This window comes from Poecilia reticulata, chromosome 20 (genome assembly GCF_904066995.2).
Source record: "Poecilia reticulata chromosome 20, P_reticulata-male-v2, whole genome shotgun sequence".
In the NCBI taxonomy this organism is placed as follows: domain Eukaryota; kingdom Metazoa; phylum Chordata; class Actinopteri; order Cyprinodontiformes; family Poeciliidae; genus Poecilia; species Poecilia reticulata.
In genome coordinates, this window is record NC_088849.1 from 11,466,226 (window position 1) to 11,482,690 (window position 16,465).

At 42.7% G+C, this 16,465-nt stretch overlaps 1 protein-coding gene across 7 annotated transcripts in view; it reads left to right on the forward strand.

Annotated features, from left to right (window-relative positions):
* zfhx4 (zinc finger homeobox 4) overlaps positions 1 to 16,465 on the forward strand; it is a 100,868-nt gene that overhangs the window by 11,097 nt on the left and 73,306 nt on the right. For 3 of the 7 annotated variants that reach the window (XM_008396123.3, XM_008396126.3, XM_081601979.1), the window contains exon 1: positions 1,705 to 2,933. The exons of 3 other annotated variants lie outside the window; for them this stretch is intronic. The gene's annotated coding sequence lies outside the window, so the exon portion shown is untranslated. Of the gene's footprint in view, positions 1 to 1,703; positions 2,934 to 16,465 lie in introns of those variants that run through there. One more of the 7 variants, XM_008396125.3, reaches the window with a different exon arrangement.

Genomic DNA, 16,465 nt, shown 5'->3' on the forward strand with positions numbered 1-16,465 from the left:
AAACACATTTCTTTTTAGGGTTTTCTTTCTTTTTTTTTTAGAAATTACACATTTACTGGGATGTTTAGTTTTAATTCCTGCTGATTTACGAGGATATTTCTAAGACGACAATTTTCTTTCTTCTTTACACGGCACACTCGCGCGCACACATGTACTCTCTGCCTCTCTCTCTCTCTTTCTCTCTCTCTATCTCTCTCTCTCTCTCTTTTACACACAAACACACACTCCCACCCACACTCTCTCACACAGATGCGGGAGTTTACTGATAAAATCTATAATTAATTGAGGATCGTACTGATATGGAAATGGAGCAAAAAATATTAGTTAACGCGCCCTATTGTCAAGCTGCGTCCGGAGAAAGAGCATCGTCTGCCTGGAGAGAGGGAGGGTGGGGACCAGAGGGGGGGGATTTACAAAAAAAAGGAGAAAGAAAGAAAGAAAGAAAGAAAGAAAGAAAGAAAGAAAGAAAGAAAGAAAGAAAGAAAGAAAGAAAGAAAGAAAGAAAGAAAGAAAAAGAAAACGCAAGATGTTAAGATAAGTGCTAGCCTGTATCAGCCGTCTAAATCCGCTTTGCACTTTCTCATTTTCTAGGAGAAAACAAGCAAAAAATAGCAAACGCATCTCCGCAGAAAATGTGGACTGTGCGCACCAAGTTAATCACTATAAAGTAGGAAATAAGCACATCCTCTCAGAAACGTAGAAAAGCAGCGAGAGAGAGAGATAGAGAAAAAAAATCACGCCGTTTTATGTAAAGTCCTCCATTTAGGTGTTACAAAGTCGCAAATGATAAATAGGTCCTTTTCCTGCAGCTTTTGGGTAGGCGCACGCAATGGTCCCTGCGGACTCTCTATGCGCGTTTCGCTGCAGCAGCGGGGTCGACTCGACTCTCCAAGCCGTCTGTGAGCGACGCCTCCCAGGGCGGACGGACTAGAAAACCCCCCTGGAGGACAGGGAAGCAGCTGCAGCAACAGCAGCCGCGGCAGCAGCAAGCGCCTTGGATCCGGGTGGAAAGTGACGCCTCCGTTCATCACCTCGACCCACCCACCCCTCTTTGTCAGAGACCTCTCTAAACCCAGAATAAACAGCCTCGGGTCGGGTCGGGCTCGGATCTCTTGGCTTCTTAAGGATCCAGTTGGTGTAAGTGCAGTGCAGTCAATGTGGCTGCAAAGCAGACCCTAGTACTTCACTTGCCAGCAGCAGCCTTATCATCACATCCCAAGTCCCGGCTCATGCAGTTCAATTCACCCCCAGCTTCGATTTTTTTTTTCTCCATGAAGGCGAACAAGATCTCTTGATTTTCTCTCCCGTTTGAGAATGTGAAAAGTCTTCCTCTAAAGCCTCCCCCCCCCCCCCCAAAAGAAGCCTCTATTAAGGGACCCGATGGGGGAAAACACAGTAAATGGTTTGCATTGAAAAAGAAAATACGGTCAAATAAGCGGGTCACTTTGAGAGAACAGTAAACATAAACCGAGCTTTGAACACGTAGGATTTTTTTTTTCTTTTTTTTTCGGTGACCCCATATTGGATCTTTTTCAATTTGACTCTATTGAACCCACCCGGGGCCTCAGCGGTCCCGAAAGGGCACAAGATGTCTTTCAGACATGCGGTGGATTAGTGTGAAGTTCTGTGGCTTTGATTTTTTTTTAAGCTTTAATAGTCATACATGTAGAATTTACACAATACCCAATTTTGTTTTTTTTTTTAAAAAAAAAAAAAGATAGGATATAAGTTTAAATACACGCGTTTTGCCACATGTTTTGGTATGTGTTGATGTGCGGCACAGGCCAGTTTTCACCGTCCGATTCTGTTTGATTTCTTGTCTTCACTCACATGATCACTTTTACTTTAAGACAGCGTTCGTCTGTTTTGTCAGAATGCTTAAAATGCACTCAAATAAGGACATTAGTAAGACTTCAAAAACGAAAAGAAGAAGAAGAAAAAAAAAAACAACAAAACAACATCCACATAATCTGCAGTCAGTCTCATTCTGAGGGTAATTCACCTGTGGTGTCATAATCAATAAAATCAAGCTGACGACAAACAGCAGTGCGCAAACTTTAAAGGTAATCTTATTCTCGGAAAATCAAAAAAAGAAATATTCAAAAAGAATGATCTTTTTAAAGACGGTTTTCAATTGTGGGATAAAAGCGGAGGTTGACTTTTAGCGTTAGGGTGGTTATTATTAGTAATAGAGGGAGGCGTTTGTCCATTGTTCTGCATGTGATTCGGTCCCTCAGAGAGCAACTGCACAAAAGGGATTTTCTGAGCGCATGAACCTCTGCGGCCGCCAGGGCTCCGTGTGCGCGTCATTTGCAATGTGGAGACTGTTGATCAACTCACTAATTACACTTCTCTCCTCTCTCCCTCCCTCTCCGTCTCCTTTTTTTCCTTTTTTTTTTTTGCTCCCTCCCTCTCCTCTCTCTCCTCTCTCTCTCTCTCTCTCTCTTCTCTCTCTCTCTCCCGTTCGCCCTCTCTCTCTCTCTGTCTCTCTACCCATTCCCAGAGTGCATATCGGGAAATAGACACACAAAGACATGCGCACTCAACTTAATCAGCCATTTTTTTAAACAGGGCTAAAACGATAATAATTAGCAGAATAAAGACATATCGGATTTTCATTTCCTTTCCTCCGTTTCCCCGACCTCCCGTCCAACGAGAGAAACTGCGAGGCAGCCCCCGTCGACACGTCGTTTCCACCGCCACCGGAACCAAAATAAGGGATAGCTCTCCAAAAAACGCTTGTCATTTGTGATTTTTACCCCCTTTTTTCCCCATTATAAAGTTGGAGGATTATTGTAATTTTCCACGTTTTTTTTTCTTTTTCTTTCTTTTTTTTTATTGTTGTCTAATTTCGCAAGCCGCTGGATGTGACTGTTTTATAAAGCCAGGAGCAAAGAGTGGAGCGGAGGTGACGCTTTTGGAGGGGGAAGAAAGTAAGTTTTTTTTTTTTTTTCCTTTCCTCCTCTCCCTTTAACTTTTATTGAGTAGTTTGGGGGGGTGCGTGTGTTTAAATTTAGGGGGTCGGGTATCGATTATCTATCTGAGTGGAGGATCTTTGACACCATGGTTGCCCGGATAACAGGTGCTGGGTGTTTTTTAACCCACAACACAGGGGGGACATGGTGATGTTAGTGCAACTCCAGCGCTTTGGCTACAGTAAAAACAGGCGACTGTCAGGATTGGAGACGCTCTTTTTTTTTTTCTTTTCTTTTGTACGCATGTGTCCGTGGGAATACGTGCCGAACACGACCGGTCTTTTGCAAAGTTTCACACGAATCGCAGTCCATCTCGAGTCGTGTGCGGATTTAGTGGTAAAAGCGTGAGACGAGACGAGACGAGCGTCTCTGTGGCTTTGCAGTGCGGATGTGTGTTGCCTTTTTTTTTTTTCTTCCTGGAGTCCGATTCCTCCTCGGACATGTCCGCTTCCAGCTTCTTTCCCCTCGATGTGTCCGGTTTTTTGTCGTTTCCACACGTCGTACCGGCCCATTATGAGTCTTTAACCCTCAGAGAGCCCAGTTTGAGTCGCAGTTTTGGATCCGCCGCGCTAAAAACCCAGTTTTTTGTTGTTGTTTTCATATATATTTTTTTTAAAACAAGTCGGCTTTCACGCACGGAGGTGATCAGTTTCTCTCCCCCGACACGATCCTCTCTCTCATCTGCGAGAGTGCAATTCTTTGAAAGCAACCGTACTGAAATGTTTTATTTTTATAAGAGATCCGCAACTTAAGCACACGGTATTTGCTACTACCTGCTGGACTTAGAGATCGGTCTGTGTTTTTATTATTTTTCTTTCTTTATTTATTTGTTTTTACCGAAGCTCGGGCAGCTGCGTCGCCCGGAAGGGGGAGAGCGATCGCCGGTCTCCTGATTGCACGGAGTCCCTTTAGAGATAACTCCCGGTGCTTCTGGTTTTCCCAAACATCGGCATTTGCAAAAATCAGACTTCATTCTCAATTTACACCATTAATCCCATCAATAAATTTAAACTAACTTAAAAAAAAAATCTTATTTAGCTTTTGTTTTGTTTTGTTTGTTTGTTTTGTTTTCATAAAAAGCCACGAGTTCCATGACTATCATTTTATTACGCAAATTCACCTTCCATTATAGTCCTGGAAGATGCTGGTTGCAACACCTTCTTAAAGTGTTTAGTAATATTTTACAGGAGGGGATAAGGAGTAGAGATGTGGATTCTCTGGCGTTTTTGCGTCTTGGTTGCTGTTCTTTCTTTTCTTTTTTTAATATCTCAAAGGGGTGGTCAGTGACAGGGGGGGGGGGGGGTTGGGGGGGGGCATCGATCGCACAGGAGGTTGGGGGAAAAACACACACACACACACACACACACACACGCACGCACGCACACACACACACACCAGGGCCAAGGGTCTGGTCATTCTCCACCGCGGCTATGCAACGGTCCAAAGAGAGTGTGTGTACGGGAAGAATGAGTAGTCGCTCTGGGTGAACGATGCGCTAATATGAGCGACCTTATTTTTATAGGACTGTTTTTGTTGTCCTTTATTATTCTCCGAGTGTATCTACTTACCCTCAACAATTTCTCTAATTATTTTTTAGACGGCTTAACACCGGTGAAGTGTGTTTGACTGGTGCATGCTTGTAGTTATTCATAACGAAGCCAATGATTTTAATAAAAGCAACAACAAAAAAATTACAAATGTAGAATAAATAAAAGACAGATAAATAAGAAAACGACCTCCTGTCACAGTTAGCGTAGTTGTTGTAATAATAATAGTCAATAATAATTATTATTAATAATATTACAAAATTTTAATTTAAAGATGAAAACAGCATTAACTCAACGTCTCATCTTCCACATCGTCTGCATGATTTTGTTGCATTTGCCTACTTGTTTATTAAGCCAAGGATTGATGTTTATTAGACAGGATTAGATCCTCCGTTCAATCAGACAATCCAGCTCCATTTGCACAAAAGCCTCTATTTCCACACGAAAACACGCAGGCCAGGCCCTGATAAAAGAATTAAAATTATTATGAAACGAGATGATCCTGTCTAATTGCAATGCATTTCATCAGTTAATGATGGTGTTGTCTCACGCTATATTATTCCATAATAAGACATTTTCTCCCCCCCCATCCCCCTCATTTTATTTTTTTCCTTTGTCTTTCAAATATATATATATATATATATATATATATATATATATATATATATATATATATATATATATATATATTATAATTGTAGAATTCCAGGCCTCTTGTTTTTGTTTTTCTGTGCTGGGTGCACTTTCAAAGACTGATTGTGTATCTCTTTTCTTGTTAGTTAAGCAATTCACAACATTCATTTTACCCATGGCAGAGGGAGGGATTAAAACACACACGCACACACACACACAAACACACACACACACACACGCATATATAGTGTAAAAGATGGGCAGACAGCCCTCGAAGGACAAAAGCTGTTGGCTTGAAAATGCTTCTTGATTATTAAAAGCTAATGCATTTCCAGCATTGCAGCCTTCATTAAGGGTGTGGATGGAGGGGGGCAAGAGGGATGAGAGGGTATTGGGAGGAGGAGAGAGGGAACGAGAGAGAGAGAGAGAGAGAGAGAGAGAGAGAGAGAGAGACAGGGGCTGAGTCTGTCCTATAACTCCTGGGTCTAAGACACATGCAGCTAGAAGATTGGCTCGGGCCTCTCCTAGGGGTCGACAATGTGTCATTTCCACCCGGCTAGATTGCCCTCTGCCTATCTGATATTAATGTGCAAATCAATATTTCAGGGATTAAATTTCCCTTCTTCATTTTTTATGGTTTCTACCTCAATAAGTCTCCCGTCTAATAGAGGAGGCTGGATGATTTAGAAGCCGTTGCTGCAGAAAGAGACAGAAAGAAATAGAGAGAAGCTTTGCAACAAGGCTATCGCTGCATTTTAATGTTCCTCTTCGTGGATCCCCCCACCCACCTCCACGCACCCCCATAGGCCTTTGGTAAAGAGGGGTATATCGCTGCTTTACAGTGTAAAGACGGCCAATTTGACTAAAAAGGCAGAATAGGAAAATAGGAGCATGGTTGAATACTTAAGACGCTGTGGTAATCCGAGAAGCAGGTATTAGTAAAAGGGGAGCTTCCCACTGCCTCAAAAAGACACACGCGGAGCTACATCCGAACCTGCATTACCAGCTGTCATGCTCCAGTGAGCAGTATAGCTCACTACACGCTGGACTGCTGGAGCAATATCCATTTTTTTTCTCCTTCTTCTTTATTTTTCATCTCTTTTGAATAGGCAACCATCGACACCCATTGGAGAGATTTACTCTCCTGCATAATAACATCTGGCGTGCGCGTGTGATTGAAATGAATAACTCTGACACAATGACCTGCGTATGATTATCGGGGAAGGGAGGAGCGTATTACCATAGCCATAATGCTGCATCTCATTTGAGAGTCAACTAAATGAGCTTGGACCTTCTGACTACCAATAGACATTCATTAAGGGACACTGCATACAGAGGCCTCTGTCTGGCTATAGGTGTGTTTATTTAATTTGCCTTGCTGTGCCATCTGGTGCGTGCATCGTGCACGCATGTGTCCGTGCGAGTCTGGCAGCAGCACAGTGTGAGTCTTCCTCCATTCAGTCCAAATTCTCCCCTCATTCGCCCTCTGCAGCAGAGCAGTGGCGACTGTTTTAACGTACCTTCGGTAGGTAGAGTGTCAGCGAATGAAAGCAAGAAAAAAAAAGAGGGAAAAAGAGACAGAGGAAGAGGCACAAAAGAACTCTAATTGTAGCTCGACCGCTTGGCTTCCTCCCTGATTCATGGCCATTACAATGTGAAAAGCACAACCGCCTGTCCTCCATTATCAAAACGGCAGGCCTACACACTCTCACATCCAGGCACACATGCTCCCTGAAGGGAATCATGTTGTTTTTTTTCTTTTTTCTTGTCTTTTATCAATAGCTCCAATGACTGTTGTCCTTCCTGGCACCTGTTTTCTGTGGTTTCGGTGTTGGGCAAGTCCAGTGTGTTCCGTACGTAAGAGGTGTTTGCTTTTACGTAAGGGTGGAAATAAGTTCTTCAAGTTTAAAGACGTGTACCTGCACTTGTTTTTTTTTTTTACAGTTAGGGTAAATATGTCCCATTTCAAGCTGTCTCTTTTATACCTCTTCTTCTCCCTTAGATTTTCTTTTATGCAACATCTATTACGCAGCCTTTTAAAATGCAAACTTTTTGATGCAAAGATATTCAACCTCTGAACCTTTTGTTTGCACTCGAGTGTGTGTTTGTGATGGTTGACGATGTGCAGTAGTCGTCGTGTCAGGGTCTTCTGGCCCAGGGAGGCCTGAACAGGGGAGAAGCTAAGAAGTTCACTGCAGCTCAGCATCATGTCTGAGAGAGGGGAGCTTCCTGTGTCAGCCCTGGGGCACCACTACTAACTCACAGTTTCTTTCTATCACACACACACACACACGCATACACACGCACAGACTCACACACAAGCAAGGCACGGCGGAGGGTTAAAGACTTGGAACGAGATCAAGCTCGTGCATAGCTCCCGGGGAGGGTACTTGTGAATATGCGAGTTTTAGTGTAATTAGCACTTAATTATATTAACATATGCAAATTGTCAGGCGGAGAGCTTGTACTGCCGGTGGGTATCGGCTGAGATACAAGTGCGTCTATTGTACCACGGCGGCAAAAAAGAGAATAATGGGTGTGTGTAAGGCAACAGGCCAGCAGCAAGCAGCCAGCCCCCAGTGCTAGCACCTAACCAGCTAGGTCATTTAAGTCTATGGATGGCCACTTTGCCAAATTTCATTAGTCACCATGACGACATTTGTAATTGTCCAGACTAATGTCCTTGTCCCTGATCTGTCATCAGTCGGGATGGGTGCACCCAGCACCCTCCCACCCCCAAAAGTAGGGGGGAAAAAGGCCTGATAGTCCGAGATTAAACAAGTCCACACCGACTCTTGTTTACAGCGTTTCGCTACTGTGAGCATTTGCATATTCAAAAACACTCTGCCCTGCGAGTGTGTGTTTGCATGTGTGCAGGCCAGTCTGTCTGCATGTGGAGACAACATGTTGGGACGGGGGAACAGCAGATAATCTGCGTGCCACATATGTAACACACTTGCAAACCATGTAGCAAGACAAGTGAGAAAAGTGTGGGACTGGCGTAGCCCTGTGTGGTAGTGCCGCTGAATTTGTTTTATGGGGATTTCACAAGGCGGAGATTCTTTCTAAGGAGGTTTGGAACAGAAGAACAAGGACGAGGAGTTCTGCCTCTGAAACTTCCAGACCCTCTCTTCATTTCATCCAAATATCTAATTACAACACATTAAAAGCCATACCCCCGACCGAGCAGCCCGACTTCCATTTATTGGAATAGGGTGGACAAACATTTCATGTGCTGTGCTTTCTGATAGCCAAAGGTGGATAGAAACTAGGCCTAGTTTGGTGCTACTAGTACTCGCATGCTAATCCTGTTTTTTGACAGGAACGTAAACTGATATAATTGCTTTTCAGAGGCAGGAACGGCAGTTTATACAAGTGTGAAAGCACGGGAAAAGGGATTAGCATTATTTTGCATAATGCTGGGCAGGCGCTGAATGGGGCATTGAACGCTTGACTGGGTGACAGAGATGAAAGAGAGATGAAATGCTCTACCCCTTTGCTCTTTCTCTCTTCCCTCTCTCGCCTCCTCTCCGCTTGGCCCTGTCTCCCAGGCCGCTACCAGTACTTGACTGTGTGTGCCGGGGAGAACCCCGGAAACACAAGACCAGTGTTTTCAGGTGTTTGTTCAGACTCCAGCAGAAGGAAGTTGTCATGTGGAGCAATATGTATGATAATAGAGTAACAGTGGAGACTGGTAAAATCCCTAAGCCTCCATATATATACTAAACTGGATCCCTAAAGCACTGGAGTGTACAATTATGTAGTGGATGGTCGAGGCTCAGGTAGTATTTACATGGAAGGAAGGGAGCGGCTTTTGTGGATCAAATCAAACTACACTGCTCTTACATTTTTCTTTATTGAGATGTTTGCCGAGGATTTGGTGGGATATCATCCAGACTGAGGCAACTGTGAAATTTTGAAGCAGGTGTGTTTTATGTGATCGCCCGCGAGTGCGCGTGTGCGCGCGCGCGTGTGTGAGCGAGCTCGGAGGGACTGCCAGGGTGGTTTAAAATCGCCACCGTGACTACCATATGACCCAGCTCGACATAGTAAGTAATTTATGATCAACCGTCATCTTCTGGTGTATGGAAATGATCCAGGGTTAAGGGAGGGGCATGAGGTTAGACGGTGGAGAACATGAGCTGCACAAAGGCCGGTGTGGCCTGTTTTTGTTGTCTCTCATTGGATGGGATACTCTTTCTTTGACCTTTTGCACGCCTTCCTTCGCCTTTCATATGCTAATCCCCCGGACAGACCCGAGGAGGAAACACGCTGGAGCTGAGTGGAAGAGGACAAAGACTTGCTCTCTTATTCTCTGCCTCCTTTCCACGCTATATCTCCTCTTTTCTTGCCTCTTCCCCTCTCGAGCAACTTGACAGATTTTGGCTTGAAAGGAAGTGAGTGCTTAGTGGATGAGAAAGGTGGGGATGCCATTCTCGCCGTGACCCACGCCACCTGTGAGGATCAAGTGTGCCGCAGAGATCCTGAGTTATGTGTACGCGGAGTTTTATCTGGAGTGGCCCTTGTGGTGTGTATTGACATTCGGTAACATTGCGAGCCACGCTGCTGGTAGTGCTACAGCACAGGCCGAGTCAGTTAAGGAGAGATTTGTTGCTTTTCTTGTAGCTCCAGTCAGATTGTTGTAAAGGCTCTATATTTTTCCCTGTCTCTCTCAGCTTTGGCAACTTCTTTCAACCAGTAAAAGAACTGTCTCTGGCGGGGTAAAAGGATACTAATATAGTTACTAAAACCCTCCCCTAACATAATACTCCAGTGCACCACTCTTCAGCATGACGTGGTTTCAAGGCTCTTTTGACTCTGTTATGGGAAGGGGGCATGTTATCTGTAGGAAATGTAATTTTTGTCCTCATTGAAATCGTTCATTATTGAGCGCGGTTATCTAAATGTTTTTGTTGCTGTTGGTCCAGCGCCAGCCAGGATTGCGTTACCCTCTCTCTCATGTCTTCATCTCTCTCCCTCTCTCTCTTTTTCTCTCATCTCGACAGGCCTTCATTGGTCTCTTAAGGGAAAATAGAAAGTGGGGGATTTTTCTCTACCCTCTGTGCTCTGTCCCGTTCTCAGGCTCTCCTGCCTATTTTGCATCGGCCATCCCATACAGGATATTAGCCATGGAAAAACACGGGTCTGAGTATTTGGAATAATATGTTTATTCTTTTCATTTCAAAGTGGAAGCTGGGGGTGGAATTTCGGAGGGTGGGGAAAGAACAATCAGGGCCGTGTGTTTGAGCATTCTATCTGTTTGATCTGAGGTCCTGAGGGCCTCGGGGGTGGCAGAGATTCTCAGGTTTAGGTCAAATAAAATAGACTGATGAAAAAAAATGAGGCCTCTCTCTTGTATTGCTGATTGCTTTCTCTGGGTGTCCTTTTGGTGTGTCTGTCTCATGTTCTCCTTTGCTTTTTGTCTCATCTCTCATCAGTGGATGTTCTTCTTTTCCTCTCTGACAGGTGCTCTGATACTGGGAGCGAACTGTAAATTACCAGGCAGTTTGAATGCAAAGAGAAACTGCTAATCTCATACTGAATATCAGAATATACACAGTATAATATGCGCTGCTTTATTTTAATTTACATTTAAGTCAGTTTATTTTCTCATTTTATCAAACATATGAAGCAAAAGCAAAAAAAAGATGTGGTATTCAATTCATTTACGACTAAAAATCGGAAAAGAAGTGTGCAGTTGTGTTCAGACCCCCTTACTCTGTTCCTCCAAATAAAATTCAGTGCAACCGTCTGCCTTCTGAATCACGTAATTAGAAAATCATACTAATTTTGTGTGTAAATAATTCTCTGTATTAATCCAGCTGTTCTGTGGAAACCTTAGGAGGGAGAAGGAAACTGGACAGGGTCAACAAAAAGATGAACGGAGTTAAATGTAGGCCAGTCTTAGAAATAAAAGTGACAGACGCTAAAGACTTGAACTTGAACAGCAGGAGCAAAACACTGAACCACAATGGACAAGTTTAGATTTAAGCATACCTATGTGTTAAAATGACCCAGTCAAAGTTCAGAATCAAATCTGTGGCAGGACACAAAGAGAGCTTAAGCTATTTTGCTACGAAGAATAAGCGGGATATTTTCACATCAAGGGCCGAATGCGAATCGGTTCAGTTTAAAATTTCTACCGTAAAATAAAAAGAAAAGACACATATTCATGTTACAATCGTGGAAGAATACAGTACATGGTATTGTGTCAAGATGTAAAAAAAAAGTTTATGCCGGCCAGACAGTCAGGTTCTGACATTGATTGTCCTCTACAATTCAAAATACATTCACTGTGAAGGACACTTCCTCAGCTCTTCAACTCCATGTGAGAGCCTCAAAGTCCTTACCTCACATATATTCACCAAAGTGTTCAGCAGCCTTTTATTTTAGAAAGGTTTGTCCCTCCTGTACTTACCAAGAAAACAATACGCGGTACAAAAGGTTATATGCCACGTTCTATCGATTGCTCTCAGAAGTATTTTCAGAGCTATGAAAGCTGGCAAGATAAAAACAAAACCATGACAAATATGCACAAGTACTTCATTCAAACAGAGGAGGCAGCAATCTCTGAGCTTGGAAGGGGAAACAATAAAAAAAAAGTTGATGAATGACTAAGTCTCTCCAGGTTTGAGAAAAAAAACACCCCACAATAGCATAAGACATCTCATGACAAATGATACATTCTTTTCCCTGTTGGCCAAAGACAAAGGAAAGGATTGAAAAGGCAGAGAGCCCAGTCACAAGATGTGTGCGCATTAATAGACCTTAAGGAAAGACTGAAGTCTGAGAAAACACGGAGACTGTGTCAATAGGGGATAATCATTAAAATGTATAAATCAGATAAATCCTGCTTTCTTTTTAATTCACTTTTTTTTCTGCATGTGTCGGTGTTTGAATTTATATTGCAAGTTTGTGACATGATTGACATTTGGTATTCCTGAAGGCAATTGCACGTGGATATCAAGGCCATTGGCAAGGTTTGTCAGGGAATAAGTGGCTAATTAATTATGCATGACTTGTGGCCTTAAACAAACAGTGTAATGAGAGTTGAAATGAAGAAACTAAGGAATTTGATTTGGATTGCATGGAAACGCTTGTTCTGATTAGTATTAAATTCCAGATTCCACTGACATAAAAAAAAAAGCCCTATGCATAATTTCAGAAATGTATTTGAAACGGCATTAAAATGGCGATATGACTGTGCATGACGTCCCTGCGAAAAGAGTTTCTCTATGCTATCCTAAGGATTACATTACAAATAACACTTTTCTGTTCCAGTTGCTAAAATACTCACCCGTAAAGGCCGCCCTAAGAAAGTCTGGTTGCGTCCAATTTGTATTTGCTGGATTAATAGCAATAAAATAAATTGTAAAACGATTTATTTTCCTTGTGTTGGTCTCAGTCTGTTCCAAAGCAGAGAAGCAAACATGTGTCTCCACAACTCCCCAAGGAAGGTTTAAGCCAAAAGTATCCCTCTCAGAACCCAACTTCTTTTTCTGGCCTGGCACCAGCTGTGGAATAATCTTAAATTATTTGCTTTTTCAGAAAGTGGGGGGTGGGAGGGGAGGGGAAAAAAAGAGAGAAAGAGACAAGACTCCTCTTTTTTGTGACAGTAAAAGAAGAAGAGCAGAGCAGGCACTGGAATGTTCTTGTATATGAAATTGCAGGTATTAACAAGGCTCGTTTTGTCAGCGGTTTTCACTGATGTATCAGTTCTCTGCACCTAGACTAAATAGTGAGGGGAGTTTTGCTTTGTTTCACCACGGCAAAGATGAGCAGATATTAGAGAGGCTTTGGAGGAGTGGCTAAAAAAGCAAAGTATTTTGAAGAATGGACTTCTTCCTTAATGTTATACCTAAACAACTGCCACGGCGCGGTGATGGATGGTCTGTTAGTGTTGAGGCTGTTGGAGACCCTCACTTATCCTTTTAGCATATTTTGAAATGAGAAGCAGAACTTTTCATCTGCACTTGAAACATTGTATTAAATTTTTATTTATTTTTTTGATAAAATGCCATTTTTCTTCAGCATTCGCAATCTATGGCGTTTTGCGCATTTTGCTTGTAAAGAGCAACGGTCACGTTTTTTTTTTTTTTAAAAACAGACAAACAAGATGTTTTAAATTTGGTTCTATTTTGCTTATATATATACATATAAAAAAAGAAACCGAGGTAATGGGTCCAATTTTTTTTATCTGGTTCTCTCTCAGCAGGCTGGCTAGACGGGGTGTTCATTTGATAAAGGAATATTGTGGCGTTAATCTAAAACTATGCTAATTACATGTGGCAGTTGTTTGTTTGTAGTGAAATCCAATTAAATTGTACACTTTTCCACTTCTCTGCTCTATTTATTTTTTTTTTGTGTGTGTGCTTCCTTTTCTCTCGAAGCTCTCTTTCTATCCTCCTACAGAAAAAGACCCTGTGATGGCATAAATAACAACTGAGCTTTGCTTGTGGGTTTTTTCTTTTTTGTGAGAAGAGGGCAAACTCACAACAGCTGTCAGAAAAAGGGGGTTTGTTTAAAAAGCAAATGGCTTTGGTCTAAAGTTCATTTGGAGACCTCTCTAATTAAATAGAGAGCCGAAAGCTTAAGTTAATTAGTAATTCCCTGGGTCCAGAAATTAGACCTGTCACGAGTAGTCAAGCTCTTGGAAAGCCCAAAAGGTATTGTGTGTTTTTCCATACACCCCATGTTTCTTCTTCCATCTGTATGACGCTAAATAGGTGTTCATATGTTCGTTTTTTGTTTTTTTCTAATGTAAGGTAAGCACTTCTTTTTTTTTGTCTCCTGTTGAAAAAGCTTGAGACATTAATGATCTTTTTGTGGCGTGTCAGAGAGGTGTTCAGGAGATGTTTTAGTCAGCGGCGCATAGCTCGTGGCGTCAGTCAGGATACCTGCCCTATGATTATGTTTATGAAAATAATGACAGGGCCAGGGTCCTGCCGAGTGCCGTCTTTAGAAAACAGTGGGGACCTGAACTTTAAACTTTGTTTTCAAAGGAAGCGGAAGATTTGCGGAGGATTCGGTAAGCACGTCTGAGAAATGACAATAAAATATTCGCGGACAGTTTTTGGTTCGTCTTTTCTCTTCCCCCTGGGACTGTATAATCAGCCTGATAAGGACAGGTTCGGCAAACATAAATCAGCTGACTGCGACACGCACGAGAGACGAGGTGTCCCTACCTGCTTAGGCCATAATTGAGTAATAATAAGCATTTGAGACAGCCGGCAAACACACGGCTGCTGTAAAACCTGTTGACTTGCGCTGTGTTTTTCTGTGTTCAGACATATTTCCATGTTGTCGCTTGGTTCCGATAGAAATCTTTCACCGGTTAGCTCAACATTTGTGACATTTTTTTTCCTTAAAAGGAATTTGGCAACAAGTAGCAGGAGTTGCTACATTAGTTTGTAGTGCTTAATAATAGCCTTCGGAGAATCAGCAGGACCTACTGGTCTTGCAAAAGATATTTGAGAGCTGGAAAATTACATCATGTTATTTATTTATTTTTTTTCTGCTTTCTCTACTCGAGGATATTGTGTCAAGTCATAAACATACACACAATCTTACATGCTCACGGTGTTTTGCAATTTTTATTTTATAACATTAGCAGAGAGCCTGTCTCTAGTGTTATTGAATGCAGCATAAACCCTGCCATTTATATTTGCCAGGTGAATATGAAATGTCTGCGTCAGAGGCTGCTTTCTGTGTCTGTGCACACTATCCTTGACTGACGTGGACTGTGTTTGCTTAACCTCTTCTGAGCTGCACCACCAAGGCCTTGTCGATTTAAGTGTGTGTGTGTGTGTGTGCGTGTTTGAGTTTGGGATTTCGCCAATGACAGCTTTCACTTTTTATGGTCTGAAATGTGTATTTCCAAACAAACTGGCTGAGAGGCAGGGTGAGATATATATATATTTATATATAAAAAAAACAATCAATGCAACTTAGTGATATTTGTGTGTATCTATGCACCTCTAAAACATGTATTTTAGAGATTTTTTTAAGGATTTGTATTTAGCAGGATTATTAATTTCAGTGGCAAATAATCCCACACTATCAACCCCTTCAGCCTGATGTGTTTTTGTAGAGAGGAGGTGTGTGTGCGTTTGCGTGTGTGTGTATGGTCTCATGATTTGGTCTCATCCAAAAGATAAGGCTATGATTTATGTAACAGCTTAACCCTCTCATATTGTGTATGTTGTACCTTACAAGAGCATGATGAGCAGGGTAGATTAATATTTATTTAGCACAGGCAAATCAAGGATTAAGCAGTCATCATTTTAGCACTAATCCACATCTCTGGTGAGATGCAGAGACAAAGCGAAACAGATTAGTACAGACATAACACTGCAACACCGCAATTAGAAGGTGACTTGCTTTCGTCGGTTGTCCAGGAGTTGACAGTAGATGTGGAAAGATCTGCACAAACGCGCTCTCAAGTTGAGTTTTGCTCCCCTCGACTGCTAGCTTTTCTCATTTTCACAGCAGCCCTATCCATCCTGAGAAGAAGCCTTCATTGAAATTAGCAGTGGTTTGCCTGAATCACTCATCTGACGTAAATGCGTCTCATGATCGTTCCACTGTCCGAACACACACACACACACGCACCCCTACACACACACACACACACGCACACACACACACACACACACACACACACACACACACACGCACACACACCCACACACACACACACGCATGCTCTCGCGCAGCCATGCACCCGTATTCACTCGCGCCGACACATACACATGCCTGGGCGATGAATACTTCTTTCTTCGCACCCACCATGTGGGAGAGGGACAGTTTGCCTAAACTGTGCAAGTCTGTGTGCGTGCGTGCGTGCATGTGTGTGTGTGTGATTACTTGGAACTCTGTAAATAAAATTACATTCTTTGCTAATTGAGTTTTGTTGCTGTTCTGGAGGTGTGGCAAAAAAGATGAAAGCTCCCTGTGTGTTTCTTTGGGACCGCATATTGCAAATGTTTGCATGCATAAGCATGCAAACATGCTTTTTAGAGGGGTTCTAATTTAGTTTGTCCTTAGCGCTCTCCAGTGGTATCCAACCAGGAAGCCTTGTGTACCTGTCAGACTTTTCTCGGATGCTTCAGCCTGAAGACAGAACGTGCAGACAGTCGGAGGCTCATTTGAAACCGTGTGCGTGGCTGAATGTGCTTGGGGGAATCCCCTCACATGACAAGGACGAACACCCACCCAATGAAGGGACCTGAAACAAAGCAAAACGGAGCTACTGCATATGGGTAGGAGTGGTGATGAGGGAGGATCAGGGGGGTCCATGCCAGCTGTTGG